At 49.4% G+C, this 14844-nt stretch overlaps 1 long non-coding RNA gene across 2 annotated transcripts in view; it reads right to left on the bottom strand.

Moving 5' to 3' along the window:
* LOC110345598 (uncharacterized) overlaps window positions 1–13856 on the bottom strand; it is a 43339-nt gene extending 29483 nt beyond the window's left edge. For both annotated transcript variants that reach the window (XR_002389029.2, XR_015452517.1), the window contains exons 1-2: window positions 13540–13856; window positions 3402–3582 (exon numbers count right to left, since the gene is read on the bottom strand). This is a non-coding gene — a long non-coding RNA (uncharacterized LOC110345598). The remainder of the gene's footprint in view (window positions 1–3401; window positions 3583–13539) is intronic.
* Window positions 13857–14844: the final 988 nt, after the last annotated feature.

Here is a 14844-nt window from a genome sequence, read left to right as displayed (position 1 = left end):
AGTCTATCCATGAACATGGAGGCCTTTCTACCTTCTAATGTCTTTTCTGATTTCTTTCTTCAGCATTCTGTAATTTGTCTTTTAGAGAGGTCTTTCACCTCCTTGGTTAGGTTGATCCCTATGTTTTTTGTTTGTTTGAAGCTATCGTGAATAGAACTGTTTTCCTGATTTCTTTCTCAGCTAGTTCATTATGGGTGTATAGAAAAGCTACTGATTTTCTAAATTTTGTATTCTGTCTTCCTGATGATTTGACGTTCTCCTTTTAATTCATCAGATAAGACATGAAGACTTCCCTAAGGGGACTTTTCCTTGAAAGACTGGTAAACTAAATGGGTTTAGCCATAAATTAAATATAGTTCTTGAATGTTTTGTTTGATAGCATAAATGCAAATCACTAAGTTATTCCACAACAGTTGGAATTCTGATATAATCTAATCTCACTTGTTCAGCCTCATGCAATTATTTACGTTTATAAACCTTTGTTGGCACAATGTCTTTTTTTTTTTTTCTCATTCTGAGTTCTTTTTCACTTTTTTTTTTTAAGGTACCAGGGATCGAACTCGGGACCCTGCACTTGCGAGGCAGGTGGCGGAACCACTGAGCTAAATCCCCGGCCCAGTCTTTTTTTTTTTCTAAAATGATCCAGCAGTGACACCCTCACTATTCATGTGTCAATTTATCTTCCCCTTTATTTACTTTTCTAATGTCCTTAATAATTGTGTTGGTGGGCAGCTCTAGGCTGCAGCAAGCAGTTGCTCCCTACAAGGACCCTGACTGACGGGAGCCTCTATTCATGGCTGAGGAAACTGAGGCACACAGAGGTGAGTTTGCCTGAGATCACACAGCCAGACAGGGGTAGTTGTCAGGACACCAGCACGTGAGTGCCTCGCCTTGCTGCCCTCAGCCTCCCCAGTTACCTTTCCTGGATTACACTACGTCCCCGACTTAGCCCAACACAACCCACATGGGAAACTCAAGTTTGTGTCCTGGCTTTCTGAGTTGCGTGGGCATTTTCACATTTCCGGCTCCTTGTCTTTCCTTCTTTGATTTCAGACTAGATTCCAAACTGCTGCAGAGCATGACACAAAGTGGACGCGGTGTGATGCTCAAACACCTTCTGGCCAAATGACCCCTTATGGAGTCATTTTCCCAAATGGAACCATTTAATTCATACCTGCAGGTGCTGGAGTTTGAAATGTTTGATGCTGAATATGAGGGAGTGTGGCCAGAGGAGACCAACGTCTGTGACAGATTAGTGAAGATACCCTCATTTATCAGCATGAAGCTGGTCCAAAAAGCCCAGAGAAGTGGCTGCTTCTAAGTAACTCATCCACACAGGAGGCAGACTTGGAGGGTTTTAGCTTTCCGGGAAGCACTTTTTCTTTCACTGCATTTTCAGATTTGTGCTGTGACCCTCTGCGAACTCCTGAGAAGGCAATCACGTGACCTAAGTCACATTCCAAGTAACCTAAAACAAATATGCAAACAGAAAGCTTCCAAAAGTTTACACTCTCGTTGCTGCCCGAAATGATGTGGAGGAGATTGAGCCTACAACCCAAGTGACAGGCTGATGAGAAGAAGCATTCACTGATTTGCAAGGCTTTTTGTCAACCAGGACAACCTGAATCTTTCTTTTGGTTGCAATGAAGCACCTAAGTCAGGAAATAAAGTGATTCTCCAAGTAAGAAACACAATGCCACACCTTATTGTGTAATATTCACAATACGAATTTGGTATCATTGACACCAAGGCCCTGGAAGAGGAGGGAGAAGAAAGAGGGGGTGGATATTCACGGAGCACCTACTTCGCCCCAGCTGCTTCCATTTACGCCCTAAAAAATCTTGGGTGTGATTACTGACAGACAAAGAAACAGAGTCAAAGATTAAGGAATTCACCCCAAATCCTGCAGGTTGAAAATGCCAAAGCAAACTTGAGCACCGAAGCCCTTACTTCTTCCCAACACCATGCTGCTGGTTGATGTTTCCTGGGAAAAGCTTTGTGAATTATTTGAATTCATTAATTTCCCAAAGATTTGGTTTCCTCCCCGTACATAACCAGAAAATAGCGCTTGATCAAAACGCAGAGCTGTTCATGAAAGTGCAGTTGAGGAAGAGTCCAAGCGAGCTGAGGTAGGGGTGTGGGCAGGGGCCAGGCCTTGGTCACCGCAAGCAGGGGTGACAGTGGGGTTCACACTCGGTGTCGCCCCTCATTAGGATGCTGCAAGTTTACACATCACAGAGACATACGAAGTAAAAGGACATGGAAAAGGTATACCGGGAAAATATGCAACAAAAGACTGGTAACAACATCAATATCACATACGCACACACACACCAGAAACAAACTAAAAAAATAAAAATAAGGGAAATATAGGAAAGCACAATAAATGATTTTATGGACATATTTAGAAATTAAATGAAAGATACGAATTTTTAGAACAACATAATTTATTTTGGCTCAAGAAGAAATAGAAAGTTTGAGTAGTCCTAGATTTATAAAGAAATAGAAATAGTATTGAAAGTCCAGCCACAGCAAAACACAGGCTCACTCAGTTTCTCAAAACTTTCATGGAACTGATGTCACAACAACAACAGCAAGAGCAACAACAACAACAAAATCTTCCCGCACACAGAAAGAAAAAGAATGCTCTTCAACTCATCCTGTGAGCTCAGGATAACCTTAATTTAAACATCAGGCCAGGTCAGTTAGAGAAAGGAAAATGGACTTCGTGTATCCAATCTCATTCACAAGCACAGACAGAAAATCCTTTTAAACATTACCAAAATGGATCCCACCATGAATCCTGTTTTGTTTTGTTTTTTAACTAGTGGTATATTATTCCAAGAATATAAGGATAGATTGCCATCAGACAAATCTGTGTGTGTCTCTGTGCTGTGAGGAATGTAGTTTTTCTTGAGTCCTGTGTGGTGACGGCTGACCCTCCGAGATTTCTGCTGTTCCCGTGGGCCCTGGCCTCCCCGAGCCGGTGCTGAGAACGACTGCCTGGGCCCCTTGGACCGCATCTGAGAGCTGATTCTAATGAGTTGACTCAGCCAGGGCTGATGGTGCCAGTAGGACCAGCCCTGTGGTCGGAGGGGTGGAGCCACTCGAAAAGAGCCAGACCCCGGCGGAACGGGTCCGTGTGTTAGGGAAACAGGGGCCACCTCGTGAGCAGTAGCTCTGTCACCCCCTCTGTGGTTCAGCTGCCACCAGTATTCTGCACACCAGAGCTGAGATGAGCATCCGGGTTGGCAGGTGGCCCCGCTCCGATGCCAGGAGGGGACGGGAGTCCTGAGGATGCAGAAAGTTTGTGTTTGCGACCCTCCAGCTTCCGATTCTGCTCTGAGTGTCTCTTCCACGCACACCCATAATAAAACTGTGGCCGCAAGCGCAGCACTTGCCTGAGTCCTGTGCATCTTCCTGGGAGCTCGAGGGCTTCCCGCTCCAGAAGGAACATGCAGCCAGAGATCTTGCAGGTCTGAGTGGGGCTGGGTCCGAAGTCCAGAGCTGATTTGGCCACCTGGAGGTTGCCGTCCTGAACAGCAGGTTCAGCTAACACTGTCGTTGCTCTCTGGTAACAGACTGAATGAGGAAAAGCTTTTGTTGATCTCAACAGGTGCAGAAAAGGCATGGATAAAATTCCCTATTCACTTCAATTTAAAAATAAACCTAGTAGGGTAGAAGAAAATTCTAGAGAACATGAACGGTGTAGACATAAAAGTATTCAAAGTATTCACTTTAAACTCAAGAGCAAAAGGGCTGGGGATTTAGCTCAGTGGCGCCAGCACCTGTTCTGCAAGCACCAAGGTCCTGAGTTCGATCCCCGGTACAAAAAAAAAAACCAAAAAAAACTCAGGATCAAGACAAGGAGGCTGTGATCACAGCTTTCTCCTCCAAATTAATATAAAATAATATATATGTGATCATATAATAAGAATAATTCCAAAGCATAAAAATCAGAAAGGAAGAAACAAGTGGATAGTAGGATTTTCATATATAAAATCCTAAAGAATGTAAAGATATATTTTTTGGTAAAGATTTATTTTTTAAAATAGCAAACTAGTTCAGCAGGGTAGCTGCCTGTAAAAGCTAGCTTAAAACATCAACTGCATGCAGGTCACAGACTAGCTCAGGGACAAGATACTGAGTGATGGAAATGTCCCAGGAGCTCAGGTACAACATGAAGCTATTTTCATGGAGCTAAAAAACAAGCTAGAATAATAAGCAAACATACAGTTGAGATAAAATTTTTTTTCTGCATCACATCCACAAAAGAGAAAATTCACACAGTATTATTTTTTAAAAGCCCAGGCTAGCTGGACATGGTGGTGCACACCTGTAATCCCAGCACTCGGGAGGCTGAGGCAGGAGGATTGCTGTGAGTTTGAGGCCAGCCTGTACTACAAAGGGAGACCCTGCCTCAAACAAAACAAAACAAAAACAAAAAGCCCAGGCTAGAAACAACTTAGTTGTTGAATGAGGAAAAGCATTTGTTGATCTCAACAGATGCAGAAAAGGCAACAACCTACTAGAATCAACCTAGAAACAACCTAGAAACCTAGAAACAACCTAGTAGAAACCCACGAATTACATAGTGAACAAAATGTGGTCTGTGTGTATGATAAAACATTACTCTATAATAAAAAAGAATATCTACTGATATTCTCAACGGCATGGAAGAATCTCAGAAACATTACTATGAGCTACGTGAGGCTAGGGCCATGGCTGGTGGTGGCACCGAGCACAGAGCAACACATTCCTGGAAGCTCAGGACAGTGCCCTTCCTGGAGAGCCCTGCGCTTCCGGTTCCCAGTTCCCCAACCCTGCAGTGTCCTCTCCCTCCCACCTCGCTCCCACCCCAGTGTCTGGGCTTGGTGTAAACTCTCAGCCTTCTTCATCTAGCCCCCGAGGGGGCCTCTGAAATCACAAGGGTGGTCCCTCAGCGTCCATAGGCCATGTGGGGGTTCCAGTCCCTTCCAGGAAGGGGCTCAGCCTTTGCACACTGTCCCACGTGGTTCTCGATCCCTAATGCAACACAAGTACTGCGTGAACAGTTGTGGCACTGTGTCATTGAGGGAAGAATGGCAAGAAAAACATCTGCCCGTGTTCAGATAGGTACAATTATTTTCTGCATATTTCAGCCTGTGGCTGGTTGAATCCGTGGATGTGGAGCCCACAGAAATGGAGGGAGGGCGACTACCTCTGATCCACTTGCTTCCCAAGCTGCAGCAGCCTCTGTCTGCTTGTGGAACAAGCCCACGATGGCAGTCACGTGGCTGGGGTCCTCCTGGCTTCTGTAGTGTCCCCTGCCCAGTGACCCCGCGGAACCTCTTGCTGTCTGCTGCTCACCCAGGCCTCCTCTGCTCCTCCCTGCCCGCTCCCTGTCCACCAGCTCTGTTTCCAGTACTGAGGATTGAACCCAGGTGCTTCACACTGAGAGGCATCCCCTGCCTTTTATATTTTTATTTTAAAACTTTTCTAGCTAAGTCACTACATTGCCCAGAGTGGGCAACCCTCCTGCATCAGCCTCCCAGAGTGCTAGGATGATAGGCTTGCAACACCACACCACCGGCTTCCTTTCTTCTCTTTGCTCAGAAGACCTGCAGCTGGAGCTGACACACACTCACTGGGCTAAGCCCTGGCTGTCACATGGCGCCCCGTCAGAAAGCATCCTGTTCCTGCCAGCGACCATGTTCAGAGGAACATGGAGCCGGCTCTGTGTCGGGCCCTGTCCTCGGCGGTGGCACCTACTCTTCCATTGACTGCTCCCAGGGGAAAAGGCCGAGGTGGCCTCGAGGAGGAGCCCATGGTGGCTGCAGGGTGCTCACTAACCAGAGGGCAGGCACCTGAGTCCCCACGACAGTCGTTCTCCCCGTGGCCCTCACCGGAGGGCGGCCTCCCTTTCCCAGGATCCTAATGAGGCTGACGCTGAGCAGAAGGAGACTCTGGCCTTTGTCACCTTCTATCTTTTCGTGTTTTTAATCAAACCACCTGGGTCGTGCCCCTGGGAGCCAGTAGAGTGGTGCAGCCTGGAATGGGCCACTGCCTATGCCTCGGAACCTCCCGTCTTGCTGGGGCCACTGCCAGACAGGCTCTCCCTCCGCCCTTCTTCCCCCTCTCTCTTTTCTGTCTGTCTCTCCTCTCACCCAGGTGAAGACCAGCTGCTAACCCAGCTGGGCAGATCTCACATTGTCTCCAGCGATGCTCACCCTGTTTTTGTTGCAGATTTGAGTCCCCGACTTCTGAAGGGCAACGGCGGACATCAGAGCCAGTGAGTGGGACAGCTCGGGCAGAGAGGACATTCTGGGGCCAGGGGGAGTCCACAGGGGCTGCAGAAGGTAGCCCCAGCCCACCCAGGCTCAGATCCCGGGGCAGAGGAGGACAAATGGGGAAGCCCCTGGGACCTCACCACGGGGCCTGCATCTGTGACTCGTTTCTTTACTTGTAAAATTCATGATCCCCGACTCATGCCCCACCGCAATTAGATTCCATTCCTGTAGTACTTTAAAGCACTTTACATTTTGTTCATTTTGATGAAGACTGGCCCTCAAAACTTAAAAAATAAGCTGGGCATGATGCCACATGACTGTAAACCCAGCCCTCGGGAGGCTGAGGCAGGAGAATCACTGTGAGTTTGAGGCCAGCCTGGGCTGCACAGTGAGCTCAAGGCCAGAAGTGCATAGTGAGACCCTGTCTCCAAAACAAATTTTTTTTAAATAACAGCTTTCGTTTCTGAATTTCCAGTGGGAGATTCCATCTCTCATCAAACCCTTCTAGCCACCCTCAGGTGCAATGGGCACACTGTGAAGATCGAACCACTGGAGGGGCTTGGCCACTGTGTGGAGAAGACTCACTATGTAAAATATTAAGTCTGAACACCCGGAGCCCCAGCACCTCCAGGGGGCTGGGCCACCCTCAGACACGCGATGCAGCGCCTGACCCCGCGAGGCCGTGCCCTGGATACACGGCCTCATGGAGAAGGTGACAAGCTGCCACAGGAAGGGAGTTTGTCCCGGAGCGCCCTTCTCAAGGGAACAGGTGACTGTGGGAAGGCCGGCCCTGCCCCACAGCCCTCCCAGAGCCAGGGTGTCCCACGCAGGACTACAGGCCACGCAGACGCCAGTGCCTGCCCATTGAGACTGAGAGCACTCGCCCGTCCTCGACAGCAGCTCCCCCTTCCTCTCCTGTGTCAAATCTTACTTTCTGGTGGGCACTGGTGGTGGAGCTGTTAAGAGGTCCACACATCATCTGACGAGTCCCCTTTTCCTTAGGAGCCCTGATCACAAGTTTAAGGTATGGGGAGGGCTCTGTTTGTGTGTGTGTGCGCGTCAATGCCTAAATTTTCTTCTGGAGAACATGTTCCATGGGGTGATTCATCCTGTTTCACACTTGGGGCTGATGAAATATTTCTCCAATCAGCAAAGAGCCCAAGGCCCAGTGCCTTTCTTATCACCTCCTGATAGCCGTTTGCAGCCCATAAAGCCAGGCGCACACTCCCTGCAGAGAAAACAGCACCTGGGCTCCTTGGCCGGAGTGAAGCTGTTTAGTTACCCGTGGCTCAGTGCAGCCTTTGTTCCGCACCCCCAGCATCTGAGCAGATGCACAGCTGGGGGCCCTGGCTGGACGTGCATTTCCCATTTCCCAGGGTTTCTTTAGCCCCAGTGATGGTTTTCCTGGAAAAGCAGCCAGCGGTGCTAATCTCAGTGTTTTCCTGAAATGCAGCTGCTGCGGAAACAGTTTTGGTCAAGCAACCCAGACAGGCACTAAGAGCATTCGCGTCGTTATTTCTAAGTGACGAGGAATAGGAGAGCTACAGAACCAGTGTGGCCTGTGCTGAACACTCCTGAGCGCTTTTCAAATTTTTGCTGAGAATCCAGTGAGCCCTTACCTGGTTTTCATGCACAAAACAGGGTGCAGCACTATTGCTGCAGCTCAGAGGTGACTCTTGGACAAGAACCTGTCACTTCCTGAGGCCCTGACCGTGTGCAGGACATACACCAGCCATCGGACCTTTTCCCTCATCTGTACCAGATTTGTGTGATCCTGGGACCTGAAGACAGCACAGCAATTTCACCACTAGGCCAGAGGCCAAGTGAAAGAAGAGGTGGGCCCAGCAGTCCCTGGGAGCCCACCCAGGCCCAGAAATGGAGCGCATGGGAACGGGACGTCTTCCGGGGCAGGTGGATTCAGGAGTGCTTCCTCTTGGGACTGCTTTACCCCAGACGAAAACGGGAGAGGGCTTCTGAAAGGCCTTTGCAAGCAGCCAGCCAGCGCCTCCCAGGCTTTCCTCACCCTCTGTTCCCCCAGCCCCATCCACCCCGCGGGGCCTGGGTCGCCCCCTCCCACAGCAGCTGCCCCAGACACCCCCCTCCAGTGAACTCGCGCAGGACGTGAAGCAGGCCACGGCCCCCACTCGGCGTGGCCAACAAGATCAGGTTTTGGTTGGTGGAGTCCTGAGGTGCTGTCAGCCTCACACTCCCTGTGGTGGCGGCCACAGCACGAGGAAGGAGGCAGGGCCCTCCGTGTCGTGTCCCCACCTGTAGTTGTGCCATCACCCCCACGTGTAGCTCACCAGTCAAACTGAGGCAAGGAGCTCCCCAGCCTCAGCCTGATCTAGAGATTTTAGGGAAAGAAATCCTGACGATTCCTTAACGATCTCTAACGACATCCAGGCCATCACAGGGCCGGGGCCACTCAAAAGCAGCCAACTAGAGAGCTGGCCAGGCCAAGGAAGCAGAGTCTGCGGGGTCAGCCAGCTGGTACAACAGACCCCATCCTTCAGAGGGTGGCAAGGCGGTGATGGGCATGTTCAGATGGGGGCTTCCTCGTCTGCGGCTGTGCCCCTGGTGCCCGGCGCCATGCTGGGCTCAGGTAGGTGCTCAACAAACACTCTCAGATACTGAGCTGCCTCCAAAGCTCCACAGCATCTTGTAACATGAGCTGTGTCGCTGATTCGATTTTAAGCTCTCTCTGTGGGGCACGAGTTTGTCTGATCTTCCTGTGCTGTGCTCAGCCCTAGACCTGGCACAGGAAGAGGAAAGCCACCACCCCAGTCTCTGTCCGAAGGGCTCTTGGCTAGAGCAGGGATAAAAGCATAAAGGGGATGAGAAGGGAACCAATAAAGGTTTTCTCCTAGGAAAGGAGATCTGATCTGGGCCTTAAGGAGAGTGGATCCCACGAGGAAAGGAAAAGTCAGCCACTCATACTGAGAGGCCCGGTGAAAAAAGTATAGTTCAATCCTGGTTTTCACCTGGATTAAATGGCTAGACTTAGAGGGCCAGACAGTAATATTTTAGGCTACATATAAATCCTGCCATGTATTTGGTGTGTGCCTGTGTGGGTTACGTCCCTTTAAAAATGTCAAACCTATTCTTAGCTCACAGGCCATATAAAAACAAAAGCAAACTAAAGCACACCCACTAAGATGACTATGATAAAAAGAGAGATAATAACAAGTGTTGGGGAGGATGTGGACAAGTGGGAACCCTCTTCCATTGCTTGTGGGAATGGAAAATAGTGCAGAGTTTGTGGAAAACAGCCTGGAAGAAGTCAGACAGTTACCATCTGAGCCAGGAATTCCACTCCTAGCTGTATTTATATCCACGAGAATTAAAAGCATATGTCCACACCAGAACGTGTGCATGTGTGTTTCTATCAGCATTATTTATAATATCCAAATGTTTATCAAATGATGAATGGATAAATAAAATGTGGTTCTCCTTCTAATGGAATATTATTTAGTCACCAAAAGGAAGATGTATTTAAAAAACAAAGAACAAAAAAAAGCGGGGAGTGGTAGTGTATGCCTGTAGTACCAGCATGCAGGAGTCTGAGGCAGGAGGATTGCCATGACCCTGTCTCAAAAAGCCAAAACAAGCAAACAAAAAACAAAAACAAAAAAGGAAGATGTTCTGATACATGCTACAACACGTTAGATAAAGCTTGAAGGTGTTATGCTGAGTTGAACCCAGACACAAAAGACTACAAGTTGTAGGGCACCATTTGTATGGACCATCTGGAACATGCAAAGCCGTGGATGAGCAGCGGATTAGTGGGTCCCTGGGCTGGCGGGCCGGGGCCAGCCAGCGTGGGTGACAGCAGGGGAACATGTCGAACACGCTCAGGCTCAGACGGTGATGCTGAAGAGCTGCAGAATTGTGCACTTTGAAAGTGCAAACTCTATGGCACACACATTATGGCTCGATTTTTCAAGTGTTTAGTGAGGTTTTAAAAAATAAAGGCAGAGGGCCATAGTTTGGCGAGCCCCAGGTCAATGAATGAAAGGAGCAGCAGGAGGGACTGTACCACGGAACTTTCTGTGACCATGAAGCTTCTGTGAGGGCTGGGACTTGGTTCCGAGCAATGGAGAGGAGCCACTGAAAGCAAGCGTGGAAGGAACACCACTGAAATGCCAGCACCAGAACCGCAGGCAGGGAGCTGCCAGGTGCTGCCATCACATCACGGGAAGCAGGAGAGCCTGGACTTGGGAGCAGGACGGGAGGACCGGGAGGGTCCCAGGGCCAGCAGGTGGCCGTCAGTAGGCTCGGGAATGGCCAGTCCTGAGTGTGAGGGACAGGGCCCAGGCGGGTTCTGGATTAGGGACAGCAGTGGCTTACTCGTGGGGCCATGTGGCTAACAAGGGTGCATCTCTCTCCAGAGTGGCTCCGGCTGCTGAGGGGACACCACGGGGCAGCACCATCTCCAGGAGAGAGCAGCTCAGCTCGGTGTCTGCCAATACCAAAAAGCAGAGGCTGCGGCTTAGAATCAGATCTGAGAGCGAGGAGTGCGTAAGAAAGCACACAGGCCGGCCAGGGGACAGAGTGGCAGGGCCTGAAGGGCGAAGGGTGGGAACGTGGGCTCAGCTACAGTCATGGGACAAGGACGGGGTGAAGAAGGGACAGGCAGGAGGACGGGGATCAGCAGGGAGGCAGGGCCCAGGGGGAGGGCTCCTGAATAAGGGGCACCCAGCACTAGGAGGATTTAGAGGAGGACTCCTGGCAGTGTATCTGTCACTCTCATTTTAAAATTTAAATATTTATCATATTTTTTCAATTATAGTGTCTAGGATTATGGAGGTACATTTGTGTCAGGGGTGAATTTTATCAGAACCAGAAACTTGGGGCCAGGGATTTAGCTCAGTGGTTCCACTACCTGCCTTGCAAGTACAGGTCCCAAGTTCGATCCCCGATACCAAAAAAACAAAAAAAACTTGGATGTTACACAAAAGATGTGTCCATCTTTTAGGCTCATCTCTTTGTGTCACTGTGACCATCGGTTTTCTGTGTCTCTACGCGGTTACACAGTTAGTGGGACCACGTTGCTGTGAGCACATTTGGTAGATGTGGGTCTATGCACCCACAATGGGTCAGCTTGAAATGGAAGGGGTTACTCCTGATTGTGTGAGGGTCTTCTCCAGTGAACTGGAGCCCTAAGAGAAAAAACTGAGATCCCCAGAGGAGAAATTCTGCCTCCAGCTGGTGGCTACGGCCACGCTGGAAGGACAAGGGGGATCCTGGGTTTATAGGGTCCTGAGTCTCAGGTGGGGCAGATGAGGAAGTTCTGAGGGTCAGTGGTGGTAATGGTTTCATCAGAGTGTAAGTGAACTCAATGCCCCCAGACGACACACTTGAAACATGCCAAGAATTACAAATTTTATATTATGTCCACTTTACCACTCCTATGGTCCAAATGCTTATGCCCCCTCAAAGGTGGATGTTGAATCCTAACCCTCAATGTGCCTGTGTTAGCAGGCAGGGAGGAGGGAGACAGTGGCTGGGATGATGTCCTTGTCCCGGGTCCCCAGGGACCTTCAACCACATGAGGACACAGCAAGAAGGCGCCAGCAGGTGAGCAACACTCACCAGACACTGGGGGAATCTTAGTCTGCTTTGACCATGGACTTCCCAGTCTCCGGAGCTGTGAGAAATAAATTTGTTATTTATAAGCTACTTATCGTATGGTATTTTGTTTTAATCACAACTAAAAACAAAACAAACCCTTCCAAAGGAAGCCTCATCTCCTACCTGAAATCTGGCCTGTTTTGCAGATTTTAGACTTGCCAGTGCCCACAAGCATAATCAAGCCAATTTCTCCCTACAATGTATCTCCTGGTTCTGTTTCTTTGGAGAGCCTCGACGGATACATAGTGACAGTGTCTAATTCTTGAAAGTTAGACACTAGCCATTAGCCATTTGGGAGCCATCCAAAGTTGGTAGAATGCCATTTCCTTTGTATAATCAGGTGTCCTGGTCAGTCTGGGCTCCTGCTCCCCCTGTCTACCTTCTTCCCTTACCCTAGGTGGGATCTGGATTCAGGTGTGCTCTACACAGTGTCTCAGGCAGAAATGTGCACTTGGTCCAGTGATCCGCTGTCTGTTGTGGTCTTGCTGAGATTAACTCGTCCCACCAGGACAGTCCCACCCTTCCTGGTGATGGCATCCAAAAGGCCACAGGCCCTCCAGTCCTCAGTAACAAAATCTGAGGCTACTTGTGGTCCTTCCTCCTTGCAGCCACTCGAGTGTCCCTGTCATGTGGATGGGACTCTTGTCTGATTCCTGTCACTGGGTGTGTGGGACCCTGGAAGGCTGCCCTCCAGCTCCTCTACACAAATACCTTCCATCAGCATTGATTCAGGGGCTTCTCAGCAAGGCCATCACCCTCCAGGGCCAGGAGGAAGCAGGGTCAGGGGAAGGTGTTTCTAGGGTTGAAAAGCCAAGCGTAGAATGTGTATGGCACAGGAAAGATACACAGCACTGCCAGAAAATTCTTAGCTTCCAAAAGGCCCAAATCTTTCCTTTGTGTGTTAGTCAGCTTCTTATCCCTGTGACAAAATGTCTGAGAAAGTCAATGGGATAAGCAGAGGTTCATTCTGGCTCATGGTTTCAGAAGTTTCAGTCCATAGTCGGCTGGCCAATAGTTTTGGGTCATGATGTGCAACAAAGCGACTAATCATGGTGTCCAGGACGCGGTAAGAGAGAAAGAGGCGGGGCTTGGGTCCCAATATCCTCTCCAAGGCCATGCCCCCTATGACCTTACTTCCTCCCACTAGGCCCCACCTCCTAAAGATTCCACCATCTCTTTTTTTATTTGTTTCTTTTTTTGGTACCTGGGACTCCGGACCTTCTACTCGTGAGGCAGGCGGTAGAACCACTGAGCTAAATCCCCGACCCGCCACCATCTTTCAATAGCTCCACAGATGGGGACCAAGCCTTCAGCACCTGGGCCTTCCGGGGGACATTTAAGATCCAAACCGTAGCATTCTGAGAAGCAGTGTGTGCAAAGAACCCAGGATTAGCAAGCAGAGGCCTAGTTTTCATCTCCTTCGCCCACGCTCGACATGACCTGGGATAGGTTCCTTAAGTGTCCCAAGCACCCCCCCCCCCCAAGAACACCAAGAATGGGTGGTCTGCCGGGTCTGAGGCTGGGTCTCCTTAGAGTATCTGGCCAGAATCTGCCAACGCACATTCAGAAACCTTCTCTAGATAGATGCACATTAACACAACTCGCGGAAAACAAATTACTAATTAATAAAAGCGTCTACCCGTAATAAGATCCGCCAAGTGAACACTTCAGACAGGATTCCCGGGTTGTTCCATCCCCGGAGTTTCCTTCCTAATGCTGCTCACTGTGTTGGAAACATCAACCTCCCTGGCTGCGGGGGTCGGGAGGCCTGGACTTGAAGGATCAGCCTGGTGGTTCACCAGCCAAGAGGAAGACGAAGAAGCAGGCGGCCGCCCTGCAGGCCACAGGAGGGGCCGAGTGACAGGGCAGGAGCGGAGCCAGAGGAGCTGGGCCCGTCCGGATCCGAGCGGAGAGGCCGCCGCCCTCGCCTCCCCTCCGCTCCCGCCCAGCCGCATTCCAAGGGAGGCGGAGACTGAAACCAATTGTTCCCGCCCGGATGGGGCAAACGTGGCCCTGACCTTCAGCTCCGGTTCTTCCGGGACTTCCAGGAACCCGAAGGCCTGGCTGGGTAAACAGAGAAGGCGGCGGAAGGGAACACAAAAGAAACTACTGGGGAGTTAATTGCATGTAAATCTCATTGCAAAATCCACATTGTCTTCAAAAATTCTTAAACCACCTGAACGTGTAGTAAATTCCAGGGGGCCTGCAGGGTGAGGACCCATCTGTCCTTATCAGCGTTGGGTGATTTCTGAGTTCCGAGTAAATTATCTTGTGATTTACTGTGTTTTCGTTTTCAATTCCACTTTCTTTCTTTTTTTTTTTTTTTTTTAAACTTACTACTATTTCAAAAATGTTTCTATTTGTCAAGTCACATATACTTTTTGCGGCTGTGCACATAGCCTACATCCATCTTCCCTTTCAAGAAGATAGATTCTTTTCCATGATATAGTCCAAAGAAATATCTTCCTTCCTCATCTGAAGAAAAGATTTTTGAAATCTCGTAGACCTCAAAGAACAAAAGGATGACCACGTCTTTTTATTTTTTAGATAAAAATGCAATTTATTTTATTTTATTTTTATTTTTTTTGGTACCAGGGATCAAATTCAGGTCCTTGCGCTTGCTAGGCAGGTGGCGAAACCACTGAGCTAAATCTCTGGCCCAAAATGCAATTTATATTTCTCATTTCCAACCATGGAGTTCTTCAAGATGTAGCACAAATTTAGCTTCCACAGGATGGTTGCATTTATCCGAGAGGCTGTCTGTCTTAAGATGGAGCGCGTGGCTTCCGTAACAGTCCCTAACGTGGACAGCAAGCATGCTGTGTCGACACCCCTGGGAAACTTCGAGAGCTGCTGTGGCGGGCCGAGCTCCAGCACCCGCCTGTTCATCACCTCCGGCACCTGGACTTCTCAGGAGGTGCTAGGAGCGAGTTCCTTGTCCTTA

This window comes from Heterocephalus glaber, unplaced genomic scaffold, assembly GCF_053883595.1.
Source record: "Heterocephalus glaber isolate CG9 unplaced genomic scaffold, H.glaber_assembly_v1.0 deba00001447, whole genome shotgun sequence".
Lineage (NCBI taxonomy): Eukaryota > Metazoa > Chordata > Mammalia > Rodentia > Bathyergidae > Heterocephalus > Heterocephalus glaber.
The sequence above is the reverse complement of the archived record's forward strand: the minus strand, read 5'-3'. Positions and strand labels throughout refer to the sequence as shown.